General features: G+C 41.2%; 1 pseudogene; it reads right to left on the reverse strand.

The window, feature by feature from the left end:
* LOC139576531 (electrogenic sodium bicarbonate cotransporter 4-like) overlaps window positions 1-13,897 on the reverse strand; it is a 29,899-nt pseudogene extending 16,002 nt beyond the window's left edge.
* Window positions 13,898-14,251: the final 354 nt, after the last annotated feature.

Here is a 14,251-nt window from a genome sequence, read left to right on the forward strand (position 1 = left end):
AGAGGGAAAATGAAGAGAGACAGACAGAGAGAAGTGGTTGTGAATGTGTTAGAGAAAGGCAGTATGAGCCTGCTATATTTCAATCTGACAGACAGTCTGTGCGAATCATCAGTAGCAGCCAGCCAGAGCACTTATCCTAAATGGTTTCAGTATGTGTTGAGCTGAACAAATGGATTTAGTGCAGTCACTGTTCCCATCCGTCACACACATATATCACCTAGAGTGAGTTAGCTACCATACCATTTTTTTGGCTCATGTTCCATACTAAAAACATTCTTTAGCAAATCACAGACTCAGAATTTTTACAATTTGAATCAGTAAACTAACTCATTTTAAATTAATTCAAGGGTCATAAGCCCTAACTTGGGTACCAGTCTGTTTGTGCTAACGGTTCACTCATTTTACTCCGTAAATATGCCAAACTCATTGGCATATGACACAGATTACAAGGGGTAGAATGTTAACACAACAGTTCTGCATTTCAGGCTACATCAGCTCTACCTGATAGTTGTCTGTGGCATCCCCCAGCAGGCCTCCGAAGGTGATGGCATTGGTTATGCAGCCCAGGTAGATGAAGAGAACTGCAGAGATGGACTGGATGTGGAAGCCTTCGTAGAAGTCACTAGGAAACCAGGGCAGCTTTCTCTTGATGTCCAGGAACAGACCTCCACAGAACCTGACAAAAACACAGACACCCTGGTAATGATGCAGAACCTGACACAGCTACAAACACTGTGGTCTCCACATAACCTGCCACAGACACAGGCACAGACACAAACCCTCTGGTTATGATGCAGAACCTGCCACACACACAGTCAATCAATCAAATGTATTTTATAAAGCCCTTTCTACATCAGCAATTGTCACAAAGTGCTTGTCACAGACACAAACACTTTGGTAATGATGGTGCACATACTCTGTTTGAAATGCATTATCACCTGATTTATGCATCACACGGACTCATTTCATTTCAGTCTGTCTGTCGTTTCACAGTGTGACAGGATGGGCCAATTGAACCGATGATGATTTAAAACTATAATATCAGGCCGATGAGGAATGGAGACGAGATTATCTTGGCTACACTCTTAGATTTTGCTATCTAGAACCTAAAAGGGTTATGTGCTTGTGTGCTGTACCCATAGGAAAACCCTTTGAAGAGGTTCCAGGGACAACCCTTTCCAGGTACAACCCTTTGGGTTCCATGTAGAACAGAGGCCTCTACATGGAACCAAAAAGGGTTCTGCCTGGAACCCACATTTTTTTTCTCCTATGGGGACAGCCGAAGAACCTCTTTGGAACCCTTTTTTCTAACAGTATATTACTGAACGCCTGACCAGGAGGGGTCCATCTCAAGGTGTCATTAAAAAAATGCACCCCTCTCCCCAGCGGCAAAAATATTTTCATATGACCCTCACCTTGTACTGTAAAATAAATTGAACACCCTCCACCTTCATAGAATTAACTCAAAATAATGTTTTACGGCCACAAATAACAATATCTGTAGCGACCCTGTGCTTATAAACGTGGATATCTACTTTGCTTTTGTTGCCCAGTCGATGCCACGCAGGGCTATGAGCCAGAAGGTTGAGGGTTCGCCGACCACCACAAGAGCTCACTCTCCCTGCATGATTCATTACTTCATAATCAGAGCCGGTTGCAGACAATGAACCTCTATGGGGAAATCAGATTTTCAACTTTTTGATGGCATGTTTATAATTATATAAAATATACTGTATGCAACAAATTTTCCACCAACACAACCAATAACGAAAACATACCGACACGGGTTGCGTTTTCAACACCACAATAAATAGACAAACAGAAAACACATCCCTCCCTACCTTGTAGGCTTACCCAGTATGGAAGGCTTGGCTTGACAATCTCTGAATGTCATTCAACTTTTTGGTGTTTTGAAACAGATGTCTATTTCCGTTCATCTAATTGCCGATGCACAGTTTGGATTGATTGATTTTATTGTCAGTTAGAAAAATACATATATACATAATTAATTTTAAAAAGTGACCAGGACTGCACAATAAAGTCAGGGACTTAATTGCATTGTGGTCCCTACATTTGCTACAGCATATGCAACAGTAATATAAGGACTGCATGCATGTCTAATTTACACATCACCATCTGGCTTTTGGCGTTACGTTATTTTTTAACATACAGTAGCTACATCTATGGGCTTTTATGTTTTTCTAATATGCGGTAGCCTATTTCATACGCTATGTATTGGATAATGGCACAATGATTTGGGCTTGGGCTCATAAAATATATTTAATGTATGGCTCATCAGGCTCAGGTAGCATTAGATTTCAATGTTCATCCCAATCAAAGCTCTAATCAAATCCAGACGTATTAATATATTAATATCCTTTATATGAATGACACTTCCGGTTTGGGTGGGAAATACCGGTTACTGGGAGAAAAGTGATTATTCTTGGGATGGAACATTTGTAAAATGCCAGGAAAATATTCAACCCTAGTCTGTAGCTTATTTTTTAAATGTTTGGGGCTGCTGGTGAACCATGATGTGCATTGCAAGCATAATCAAAGTCACACAGAACTAGCGAACTTGCCAGAGTCTTTAAGGTCACCATAATAGGTTGTCTATAGGTTTCCATCCAATTGGCAACAGATTTCACATTTACATTTTAGTCATTTAGCAGAGGCTAAGGAGGAGGAGGATTATTTAAGATTATGTTTGAAGATACTGTTCAGATGTTTTGGGAAGCTGGTTCCACCATAGGGGTGCCAGGACAGAGAAGAGCTTGGACTGGGCTGAGCGGGAGCTGCCCTCTCGTACAGGTGGGAGGGCCAAGAGACCTGATGTTCGCAGAACGGAGTGCTCGGGTTGGGGTGTAGGGTTTGAGCATAGCCTGAAAGTAGGGAGGGACAGTTCCTCTTGCTGTTCTGTAGGTCAGCACCATGGTATTATAGTGGATTCTAGCTTCGACTGGAAGCCAGTGGAGTGTGCGGAGGAGCGGGGTGACATAAGAGTTGATGGCACAAGCGGGTAGCCCAGCCAACAGTGAGTTTCAGTAGTCCAGACAAGAGAGGACAAGTGCCTGGATTAGGACCTGCTCTGCTTCCTGTGTGAGGTAGGGTCGCACTCTACTGATGTTGTAGAGCATGAACCTGCAGGAGCGGGTCACCGCTTTGATGTTTGCAGAGAACGACAGGGTGTTGTCCAGAGAATTTCATGCAAATATTCTAAAATCAGCATAAAAATAATATGCACATTTCAGGGTTTCCTTTGGGAAAATTTGGCGCCGGACAACATGACATTTGAGAACTTTACCAGATATCCATATGCATTCAGATCCGACTTGGTGCAGCCAGCACCATCCATCAATAAACGAGGGATATTGGCCAAATGAGCCACGTTTAGGCTACATGTACTTAAAATCCTCCTATAACAAATTACAAAAACCCCATTCCTTGTGTTTCCATGTGTAGCATATGCAACATGTCAGAGGCTAATTTTAAAATAGGCTGATGTGTCCAATGTAGCAGAGAGATAGAGAGATATGCCCGCAGCATGCTTTGACACCGACATACATTTCTTTATGTGAGATGGCTACTGCATCTGCTATACAGATAGAGACGTACAGAAGGAGGCTAATTCGTACATTTTCTATCAGAATATTTTGTATAAAGATAAGCATTATATATTTTTTATTATAGTAGTAACTCTGGTAGGCCTGACACAGTCTTCCTCACCTCAAGTTCAACTGTCGGAGTCAGTTGGAGCACTGCTGCACACTGTCTTCATATCATAGGCTTGCAGTAGCTAAAGCTTAATAATAGCCACACCAAACCTTCACAAAAGTTTCTAAACTTTATTAGGGTAATATCAAATATAAGTTAAGCCATTGTTTTGGGGAAAATAGGAGTAGACTATTATATTGTGGCAAACACAGCATTACAGTTGTAACTTAATTTGGCCAAAGAAAATGCCTCAACAGAATGAAACAAAACACTTGCGAACTGATTTAAACCTTCATAAAAGTTTTGAACAGGCTATATTGCAGCAATTAGGCTACCAACAAAGGCAAGTGCCTACCATACCCAGCAAATGACATAGGCTACTTATAACTTATCATAAACTATATATGGGGCACACAATTAAAAAAGACAGGTCAGATGGAATGTAGCCAATTAAAATGTTTAAACAGAATTAAACAAAACAGGTTTTGCATATTTAAAGAACTGGTTTCAATTAATATTCTGAACAAAAATATAAACACAAACACTAACACAGTGTTGGTCCCATGTTTCATGTGCTGAAATAAAATATCCCAGAAATGTTCCATATGCACAAAAAGCTTATTTCTCTCAAATTTTGTGCACAAATTTGTTTACATCCCTGTTAGTGAGCATTTCTCATTTGCCAAGATAATCCATCCAGCTGATAGGTGTGGCATATCAAGAAGCTGATTAAACAGCATGATCACTACACAGGTGCACCTTGTGCTGGGGATAATAAAAGGCCACTCTAAAATGTGCAGTTTTACAACAGATGTGCGGAGGAGCGGGGTGACATAAGAGTTGATGGCATAAGCGGGTAGCCCAGCCAACAGTGAGTTTCAGTAGTCCAGACAAGAGAGGACAAGTGCCTGGATTAGGAGGGAGCGTGCAATTGGCATGCTGACTACAGGAATGTCCACCAGAACTGTTGCCACATAATTGAATGATCATTTCTCTACCATAAACTGCCTCCAACGTTGTTTTAGAGAATTTGTCAGTATGTCCAACCGGCCTCACAACCGCAGATCCCGTGTAACCACGCCAGCGTAGGACCTCCATATCTGGCTTCTTCACCTGCGGGATCATCTGAGACCAGCCACCCGGACAGCTGATGAATTTGAGGAGTATTTATGTCTGTAATAAAGACCTTTTGTGAGGAAAAACTGTCTGGCTCCCAAGTGGGTGGGCCTATGCCCTCCCAGGCCCACCCATGGTTGCTCCCCTGCCCAGTCATGTGACATCCATAGATTAGGCCCTAATTACTTTATTTCAATTGACTGATTTCCTTATATGAACTGTAACTCAGTAAAATCGATGAAATTGTTCCATGTTGCGTTTATATTTTTGTTCAGTAAATAGGCTTACAATAATAACAATGACATACAATGATAATAATAAAAAGGATAAAAAACGAATTATTATAAATAAATGTAAGTTTTAAAATTGAATCCTACCTAAATAAGGAGTTGTACAGTACCCTGCATTCTTCTCATCTTAGTCCACTACAATATTAAAATATTATATCCCCCTCTTTTCACTATAGGCAAACTCTTTCTCCTCTATCTTTGGTTTTACTTCAATGAAAAGGGCCTCCATCTTTGAAATCAACAGTGGCCTAGGCCAAGGCTCCTCTCTTGCTCTCTCTCTCCTCAGAAGCAGGCACATGTGTACGCAAGGCGTGAGACAATGGTGCTGAAGTGCAAATTCGGGGTGTCGGCTATGATAGACAACCTCTCCTGGACAATTTGGCCTGCTACAATGTAATTTATCAGCTTTTTATTTTTTATCAGCCAAATGCCAGCATTTACCAGCTAAGGGAAACCCTGGAGCATTTTCCCATCAGACTTGTGTTTCCATCAAATTGACTTGTTGCAGATAAAAGTCTGTGTGTAAATACCGCTCGGATTGGAGAGGAGCAGAGCATGTGTTAAGCTTTCCTGAATAACCGGGCCTGCTGGGAGTATATGTGGCCACATTATTATAGAACAACTTGGGGGAGAATGATGATGTGCAACAGACAGCATATTCAGTATCAGCAGTAAAAATACAGCCAGACTGGCCTGCTACTGTGTCTTTCTAGACCTTATAAACTGTTGAGTGGACCCACAACTGGTCTGTTATTCAAATTCTATTTTCACTGCAGCCTAGAGTAGGCTATATAATGTTGTACTCACTTTTAAACAATAATGCAATTATTCATTGCATTGTGATGTTGTAGGCTAGTCTAGGTAGAATAATTGTATTGTCCCTAAACAAGATGAATAGGGGAGATTTTTTAGCTGTGTGTCTCATGTCTTCACTGTTCTTTCATGCGCAATGATGCACCTGGCCTCTGCACTGCCTATCAGCTATTCCTATTTGTTCCTGTCGATTCATATAACAATTGATACAGTTTTTAATGTTTTTATTATGTATGTTATGATTGCTAGTTGGCCTATTTCAGATCTGGACAAATATCCACCTACCACTATTGTCACTATGAATGGTGGATAGAGGGCAGGATAGACCGTTAGACTGTTAGAATATACTGACCTGCGGTATAGTAAACATTTGCACACGGAAAAGCACAATGCATATGGGAAGTACCAAAATACCTTCCTTTCTATTGGGGAGGCGCATGCAAGCGGATGAGGAAATATGTCTATGATGGAATAAATTATATAGTAAAACCTCCAAAGGAGCAAATGTAAACCAGGGAAAAACACACTACCCTCCCCTGTGCCCCCCCAAAAAAATACACAACCCTCCCCAAAGCAAAAAAAAAAGTTTGACAACCCTCCCCTATTTTGGACCCCCCCCCCCCCAGTAAATTGTGATCTGCCCCTAATCCATCCACTGGGTGAATGTTCCCAATGTGAATTAACAAGAGACAGGACGTTTTCAAGCACATTTAGATGTCCCAATGTCTCTTTAAAGGCCAGCTCTAGTACCAGTTACACTCAAGTACTCTACCTCATATTTCAATTCACTCAGTAGCATTTCTCTCTTATCCTAGTTCAGACCCAGTTCCTTTCATGTTATCATTCTTCCTAGTCTCTTAACATACATGCAAAAGGTGTCAATCCCAGTCCTCAACCAGTAGCCTACCTCCCAGTGTGTGCCAGCTCCTCTCCCAGTTCGTGAGCCACTGGCATCTCCTCATCCTCAGCGTGGCCTCCATTTCCTCCCGCCGTACCGTTCGGCTGACCCAGCTCATTCAGAGAGTACACTGACTTCCTGTAAACGGAGGGAATACACACAGGAAGAGAAGTGTTGATGACAGAAATACTGAGAAGGACCTCATATCTGGGTCTTAGAGGTGACTTGTGGGGAAATTATTAGGTAATGGAACTAACCTAGATTAAACTAGATTATAAAACCTAAATATGATTCCAACCTCTTGTCAGCCGTGGGCACCTTCTTAGGTGGCTCGATACGGATTTTGGGGTCCCACTCGCCAGGCGGCAGCACGATCACCTCATCCAAGAACTCATCTATACCTGCAATCAGATCCTCTCGATCTCTAGCCTTGTACGCCACATCACTAAAGAGCTAGGGGGGGGGGGGGGGGGGGGGAGAGAGAGAGAGAGAGAGAAAGAGAAATTATTGTGCATTATTATTTTGCACTGCACAACGTATCTGGTATTAGGGCCTGTCTTGTCCCCTCATAAAGTAATGGGATGCAAACCCTGGGAACTATTCCTAATTTATGACCGTGGTGGGACTCTGTTCAAAACACCTGTCTTTTATGGTGAAATAACAGGCTGTTGCCTGTCTGACATTCAATGTTTTTTCCCATGATAGTGACAGGAGAGGCTGACCGTTACCAACAGCAAGCCATGGTGGCCTCATTATCAGTATGTGAAGCCCACACATTTTTGGCTGACTCAAGTTGCCAGACAATCAAGCCTGTATTTCCATGTCATCTGTATTCAAGAAAAAAAGGAAACATTGACAGACACTTACGTCATCCACCATTAGGGTAGCTATGGCTCGGCCGATCTGATTATAGGACTTGGCTTTTCCTGTGGGCCCCAACAGAATAAACAGGAATCTGTGGTAGTGTGGGGAAAAAGGTACCTCAACAATGGCTCACAAAATGTCAAAAGATGTGCTCACATGGGCATGGGAACAGATACAAAGGAGAAAGTAAGGCAGCAATTATTTACAGTATGTGTAAAGTATGTTAGACCACATTTTGTACATTTTTGTCATTTAGCAGACACTTATCCAGTGCGACTTACAGTCAGTGCATTCAACTAAGGTTAGATTAGGTAGTGTGGATAAAATAGACACCTCAAAAATGGTTTAGGGCTCACAAAATACATTTGCATGGGTATAAGAACAGATACGGAGAAAAAGACGAGAGACAGAAGAAAAGAGAGAGAGAGAGCGAGAGAAACACACAGATAGACAGACAGAGAGGAGTAAGGGGTAATATGAATAGACATGGTCATGTGTCAGACAGGCAGGCAGGCAGACAGCCATTACCTGGTGGGCACAGGAACCTCTGTAAGTCCTCCCAGAGTGGTGGCCTGTGCCAGGCGGACAAAGGCTACAAAGGGTTTATCCAGGAAGTCCACCTCACCCACTAGCACATTTGATGCCTCAGCATCTCTAGGGATCTTTTTCATGAACTTATTCCTTAGCTATTGAGGGAGGGAGGGAGTCAAAAATAGTTGATACATCATGGCATATACTGTATGGTATGGACACTGGATTTCTTGTCAGCATAACTGACAAAACAAATTTGAGGTGAAACTGCATCATATTTTCAAGTTCAAGTCGTAGTTTTTTTATATACCCACATAAATATCACTATATGACACTAATAAATTATTCAAATATGACAGTGAAACCATACAATATGTGCTTATAATAGATTTATCCTTCTTGACATTGTCATTGTGTTCTAACAATGCCTTTAGGCTTCTATCTATCCACTCAATGATCTGTTTGAAAAACATAATTACATTTCACCTCACTACTCTTCTGGCAGCATATGTTTTTGCTGGATAACAAAACTGGTCTCTGAGCGTCAATTCTAATTCATGTAAAAAAAAATCTAAAATCCAATGTAGCCTGGGACTTGAATATGTGAAAGAAACGTGGCCAACGGTATCACTAGCATACTGGTACATGATTTACTGTATGTATGTATGTATGTACAGTATGTATGTATGTATGTACGTATGTATGTATGTATGCCCCTACGTGTAGTATAAAGCACTCAACCATAGACTAAACAGTGAGGGCAGTTTAAAAACATTGGGATAGCCTGGAAGCCAGTCTGTTTTTGCTTTACGCTAGCCAAATAGATGCAGAAACAGTCAAGTACCCAGAGATGTATTAATTCACATATCTACTGAGTTAAACCCGACGTATTTGTCCAGAACATTATCTCAAGACAATTATTTGGGCATAAAATTGTCAAAGAGGCATCCGTTTCAACCCAATGCTTAGCACAACACGCCTGACCCATCCTCCATCATTCACAGCATAATAACCCTGCTAACAATGGAATTCTCCTGGATTTAAAAAGAGACTGTCTGTCTCACTGGGTTTAAATTCTCCTTTTAAATCACCCTAAGAAAAGACTGAATTGTGAGGCAGCCTACTCCCAACTGCTCTGTGACACCAACACTAAAACGAACCCAATCAAATATTTTATGAGAATTATAACAATGCTGACTCTCATCGGGGCTCCCATGGCAACAATGAAATACAACTGCAATACAAATCCTCTGCAGCATACAGCTGCTTGCCACACTTAATTAAAATGTATATGTAAAATTCAGCACATTTACTGGTTAAATGGATTTTGAAAATTCGGCACAAACACATACTGTATGTATACACAAACTCAACACGTTTTGCCATTGCAAAAGAAGGAATATGAATTCCTACAAACACTCTGGTTGCAATTCAATCAAACATCGTTGCGGAAAACTAATATAATTTCTGCACAAAGGAAGTGCACATTTTAAGTAATGTAACTACCCTAAATTAACTTAGATTAGAAAAGCGAAATTATTTTATGACAATAATTCTGTAAAACCTGCAGTTTCGCTCCGCAAGGATGTTTGATTGAATTGAGCCTGCTGAGTTGTAATGTTGCGTTAGTGGGTCACCTGGTCTGTGCTCAGAGTGTCTGCAATGTCATTCATACTCCTACTATGGGCATGACCTGTAAAGCAACACAGTACATGTGAACAATTGATCATATCAATGTTGAGGATATGGAGAGTGTTCTATGTATCAAAGACACGTGTGCAAATCAACTGAGTTTTTCTTCTTCAAATGAAATGAATTCATGACCTGAAGATGATTAAATATGATCATTTCTCCTCAGGAGTTTTTTAACAAGGAGGTGCTGGGGCTGGGGAGGAGGCTAGGAGGAGTCAATGCCCCCCTTTGGACTCCGAGATTTTTCTTTTTTTAACACCTGTAACTGCAATTTCCTGCAATCTAGAGCAAAAGATGAGCTTATATGATAACAAATAAAGTAAAAAATGCAGTACCAGTCAAAAGTGTGGACACACCTACTCATTCAAGGGTTTTTATTTATTTTTACTATTTTCTACATTTTAGAATAATAGTGAAGACATCAAAACTATGAAATAACACATATGGAATCATGTTGTCACCAAAAAAGTGTTAAACAAATCAAAATATATGTAATATTTTAGATTCTTCAAAGTAGCCACCCTTTGCCTTGATGGCAGCTTTGCACACTCTTGGCATTCTCTCAACCAGCTTCACCTGGAATGCTTTTCCAACAGTCTTGAAGGAGTTCCCACATATGCTGAGCACTTGTTGGCTGCATTTCCTTCACTCTGCGGTCCAACTCATCCCAAACCATCTCAATTGGGTTTAGGTCGGGTTATTGCGGAGGCCAGGTGATCTGATGCAGCACTCCATCACTCTCCTTCTTGGTCAAAATGTCTTTACACAGCCTGGAGGTGTGTTTTAAGTCATTGTCCTGTTGAAAAACAAATGATAGTAGTCCCACTAAGCGCAAACCAGATGGGATGACGTATTGCTGCAGAATGCTGTGGTAGCCATGCTGTTTAAGTGTGCCTTGAATTCTAAATAAATCACTAACAATGTCACCAGCAAAACACCCCCACACCATCACACCTCCTCCTCCATGCTTCACAGTGGGAATCACACATGTGGAGATCATCCGTTCACCTACTCCGCGTCTCACAAAGACACAGAGGTTGGAACCAAAAATCTCAAATTTGGACTCATAAGACCAAAGGACAGATTTCCACCGATCTACTGTCCATTGCTCGTGTTTCTTGGCCCAAGCAAGTTTCTTCTTCTTATTGGTGTCCTTTAGTAGTGGTTTCTTTGCAGCAATTCGACCATGAAGGCCTGATTCACACAGTCTCCTCGGAACAGTTGATGTTGAGATGTGTCTGTTACTTAGCATTTATTTGGGCTGCAATCTGAGGTGCAGTTATTCTAATGACCTTATCCTCTGCAGCAGAGGTAACTCTGGGTCTTCCTTTCCTGTGGTGGTCCTCATGAGAGCCAGTTTCATCATAGCGCTTGATGTTTTTTGCGACTGCACTAGAAGAAACTTTCAAAGTTCTTGAAATGTTCTGCATTGACTGACCTTCATGTCTTAAAGTAATGATGGACTGTCGTTTCACTTTGCTTATTTGAGCTGTTCTTGTCATAATATGGACTTGGTCTTTACCAAATAGAGCTATCTATTTGTGTGTTGTTGTGTTGTGACCTACCTTGTCACAACACAACTGATTGGCTCAAACGGATTAAGGAAAGAAATTCCACAAATTAACTTTTAACAAGACACACCTGTTACTTGAAATGCATTCGAGGTGACTACCTCATAAAGCTGGTTAAGAGAATGCCAAGAGTGTGCAAAGCTGTCATCAAGGCAAAGGGTGGCTACCTTGAAGAATATAAAATACAACATATATTTTGATTTGTTTAACACTTACTTGGTTACTACATGATTCCGTGTTATTTCATAGTTTTGATGTCTTCACTATTATTCTACAATGTAGAAAATAGTAAAAATAACGAAAACCCCTTGAATGAGTAGGTGTGCCCAAACGTTTGACTGGTACTGTATATTTTTTTTTAACTTCTTTAACTTTTTTACATAGTGGCGCAGCACCTCTCTTACATTCTTTAGGGAGAACCCTGTAGTATTCTATATCGCTTCAAACACATCTAAAAAGAGAGCGGCAAATAATTTGATATTTAAAGCTGCAATATGTCACTTTTTGGGTAACCCAATCAAATTCACATAGAAATGTATGTTCTAGAACTGTTATTCTCATTGAAAGCACGTTTCTATATGCTATATGTTTCCCGTTCTTAAGTTTTGTTTTTGCGTCTTTTACTTTTGGTTTTGTACACCAGCTTCAAATAGCTGAAAATACAATCTTTTCAGTTATGGAAAATATATTTCATAGCGTTTAGATGGTACAATGATTCTCTACACTATACTTGCTTGTTTTGTCATATAAACTGAAATTAAGCAAACTACTAGAATTTTAGCGACTAGGAAATGGAGGAGCGATTTCTGCAGAGTGCATCTTTAAGAGCGATTACAAGAAGTCACAGGAAGAGAGCGTGAAAGAAAGAGAAAAAGAAACAGACAGGCTCTAGAGAGATGAGAGAGAGAGACTCACGCAGACGACCATAGCCTCCTGATTTCATGCGGAGGTCCTCTGTGGAGCGGTTGAATGCGGCCGCTGCACCTGGACTACGAGCTGAGGAGGAAATTCAAGTAAGGAAGACAGGAGACTGTTTAAGGAGATAGACTATAATGTATCCTTGGGGATAAAGTTGATTTAATTCAACTGAATAAAACTGAGAGGACTGCATACATTTTTTGTTGTTGATAATTTGCAATTAAAGAAAGTATAAGAAAGCCTGTGCAGTGGGCATAATATATATATTTATGTGTATACGTAGGCTACAAATGTAAACCTTCGGAAGTACTCTAATGTGTATAGGGATACCGATGGCCATTCTTGACCATAGAGCAGAGGGACACTCACGGGCACCACCACCGCTGGCCTTGCCCATGTCAGCCAGAGAGCGGTGGATGGGCTTTTTGGTCTGGTGCCTGTGCTTCCTCAGGAGGACAAAGCTGATCTTCTCTCTCAGGTCAGGAGACAACATGCCCTCGTCTATCTGCCGCTCAATGATTTCATCTGCAGGAGAACGTTGTCTTAGTACTGTTTGTAGTATCACTCACAACCAACAGTTAATGTCCTTGTTGGTACCATAATGCCTTTCCTGTCAACTACTGGATGCTGCTAGCATCACTGAAATACACTGCACACACTAGGCTAACTGTTAATAGTACTAACTCTAAACATTAGGTAAGAATCACACAACACTTATTTGGCATGCATTAGCGCTCTGTAAAGGGGAATTTGTGATGCTCACCAACTATCTGAGGCAGTGAGTATCCCTCCAGATCCAGCACCACAGTGCCGGTCTGTAGACAGGTCCTGAGCTCAAACAGACTGTGCAGGGACAGGGTGGACACATGGGGCTTGCTCCACCTCTCTCCTCCGTCCTCCACCTTCTCCTCAAACTTCACCCACCTGCACCCCAGTCCAGGGACAGAAAGAGGGCATGAGTTGGAAGGGACAAATCACTCACGTCGAAACTGGTATGATGTAAACACTGACTGCTTGTCTTGGGAATGACACATGTCAACAATCAGACATTCATTCATCATGCATGCCATAAAAAACATGAAATTCATGACAAAATTGGTGGGTTCTGGAATGACATCCGTAGATGCTAAAGGAATGGGATAATTTGTTCTATGAAATGTATTTTTGGTATCACCATACGCACGTTAAAATATAAATGAGCCTACACTACAGGTGACTCAGAAGTTCATAGCTAGAACTATAACATAGACCGTCAACTTCTTGGCATGAACCTGACAGACTTGATATTGGCTGTCAAGGCTGGCTTTTACCGTATGTTTCTATTATGTTTCTGTATGTCTGTGTGTGTGTAATCTATGGGTCAGAAGTCACCTAGCAGACTCTTTCCACTCCAGCTCGTCTCCGTCCTGCTGCAGCGTGTCCATCTCAGTGAAGAGGGTGGGGTTGGGCATGTCATCGTCCTCTCCCAGGATATAGCGGAGACGCTCTGCCGCAGGGGACACTGGGACAAACACACACACACGTCAGACATCATCACTGCTTGACAGACTCATATTTACTCTGGAGATTTTTGACTTTTGTGGATCTGAAATATCAACATGCTTAATCTCTTCCCTGTGAGCCCACTTATTAAGCGGGGAGTTCCAAGCAATGGGGCAACAACAGATGGTGATGATTACATTTCCTAATGTTTAAAAAGGTCAAGCTGAATATTTGAATTTTTACTGGGTTGTTATAATTCCTCACAGACAGGGATGAAGGGATGGTAAACTGAAAAATTTAAGCTGATCAATTGGATCAGCAAGTGTAAAAACTTGTCGTTCTGTCTTACCCTTCACTTCAAT

This window comes from Salvelinus alpinus, chromosome 5 (assembly GCF_045679555.1).
Source record: "Salvelinus alpinus chromosome 5, SLU_Salpinus.1, whole genome shotgun sequence".
NCBI lineage: Eukaryota > Metazoa > Chordata > Actinopteri > Salmoniformes > Salmonidae > Salvelinus > Salvelinus alpinus.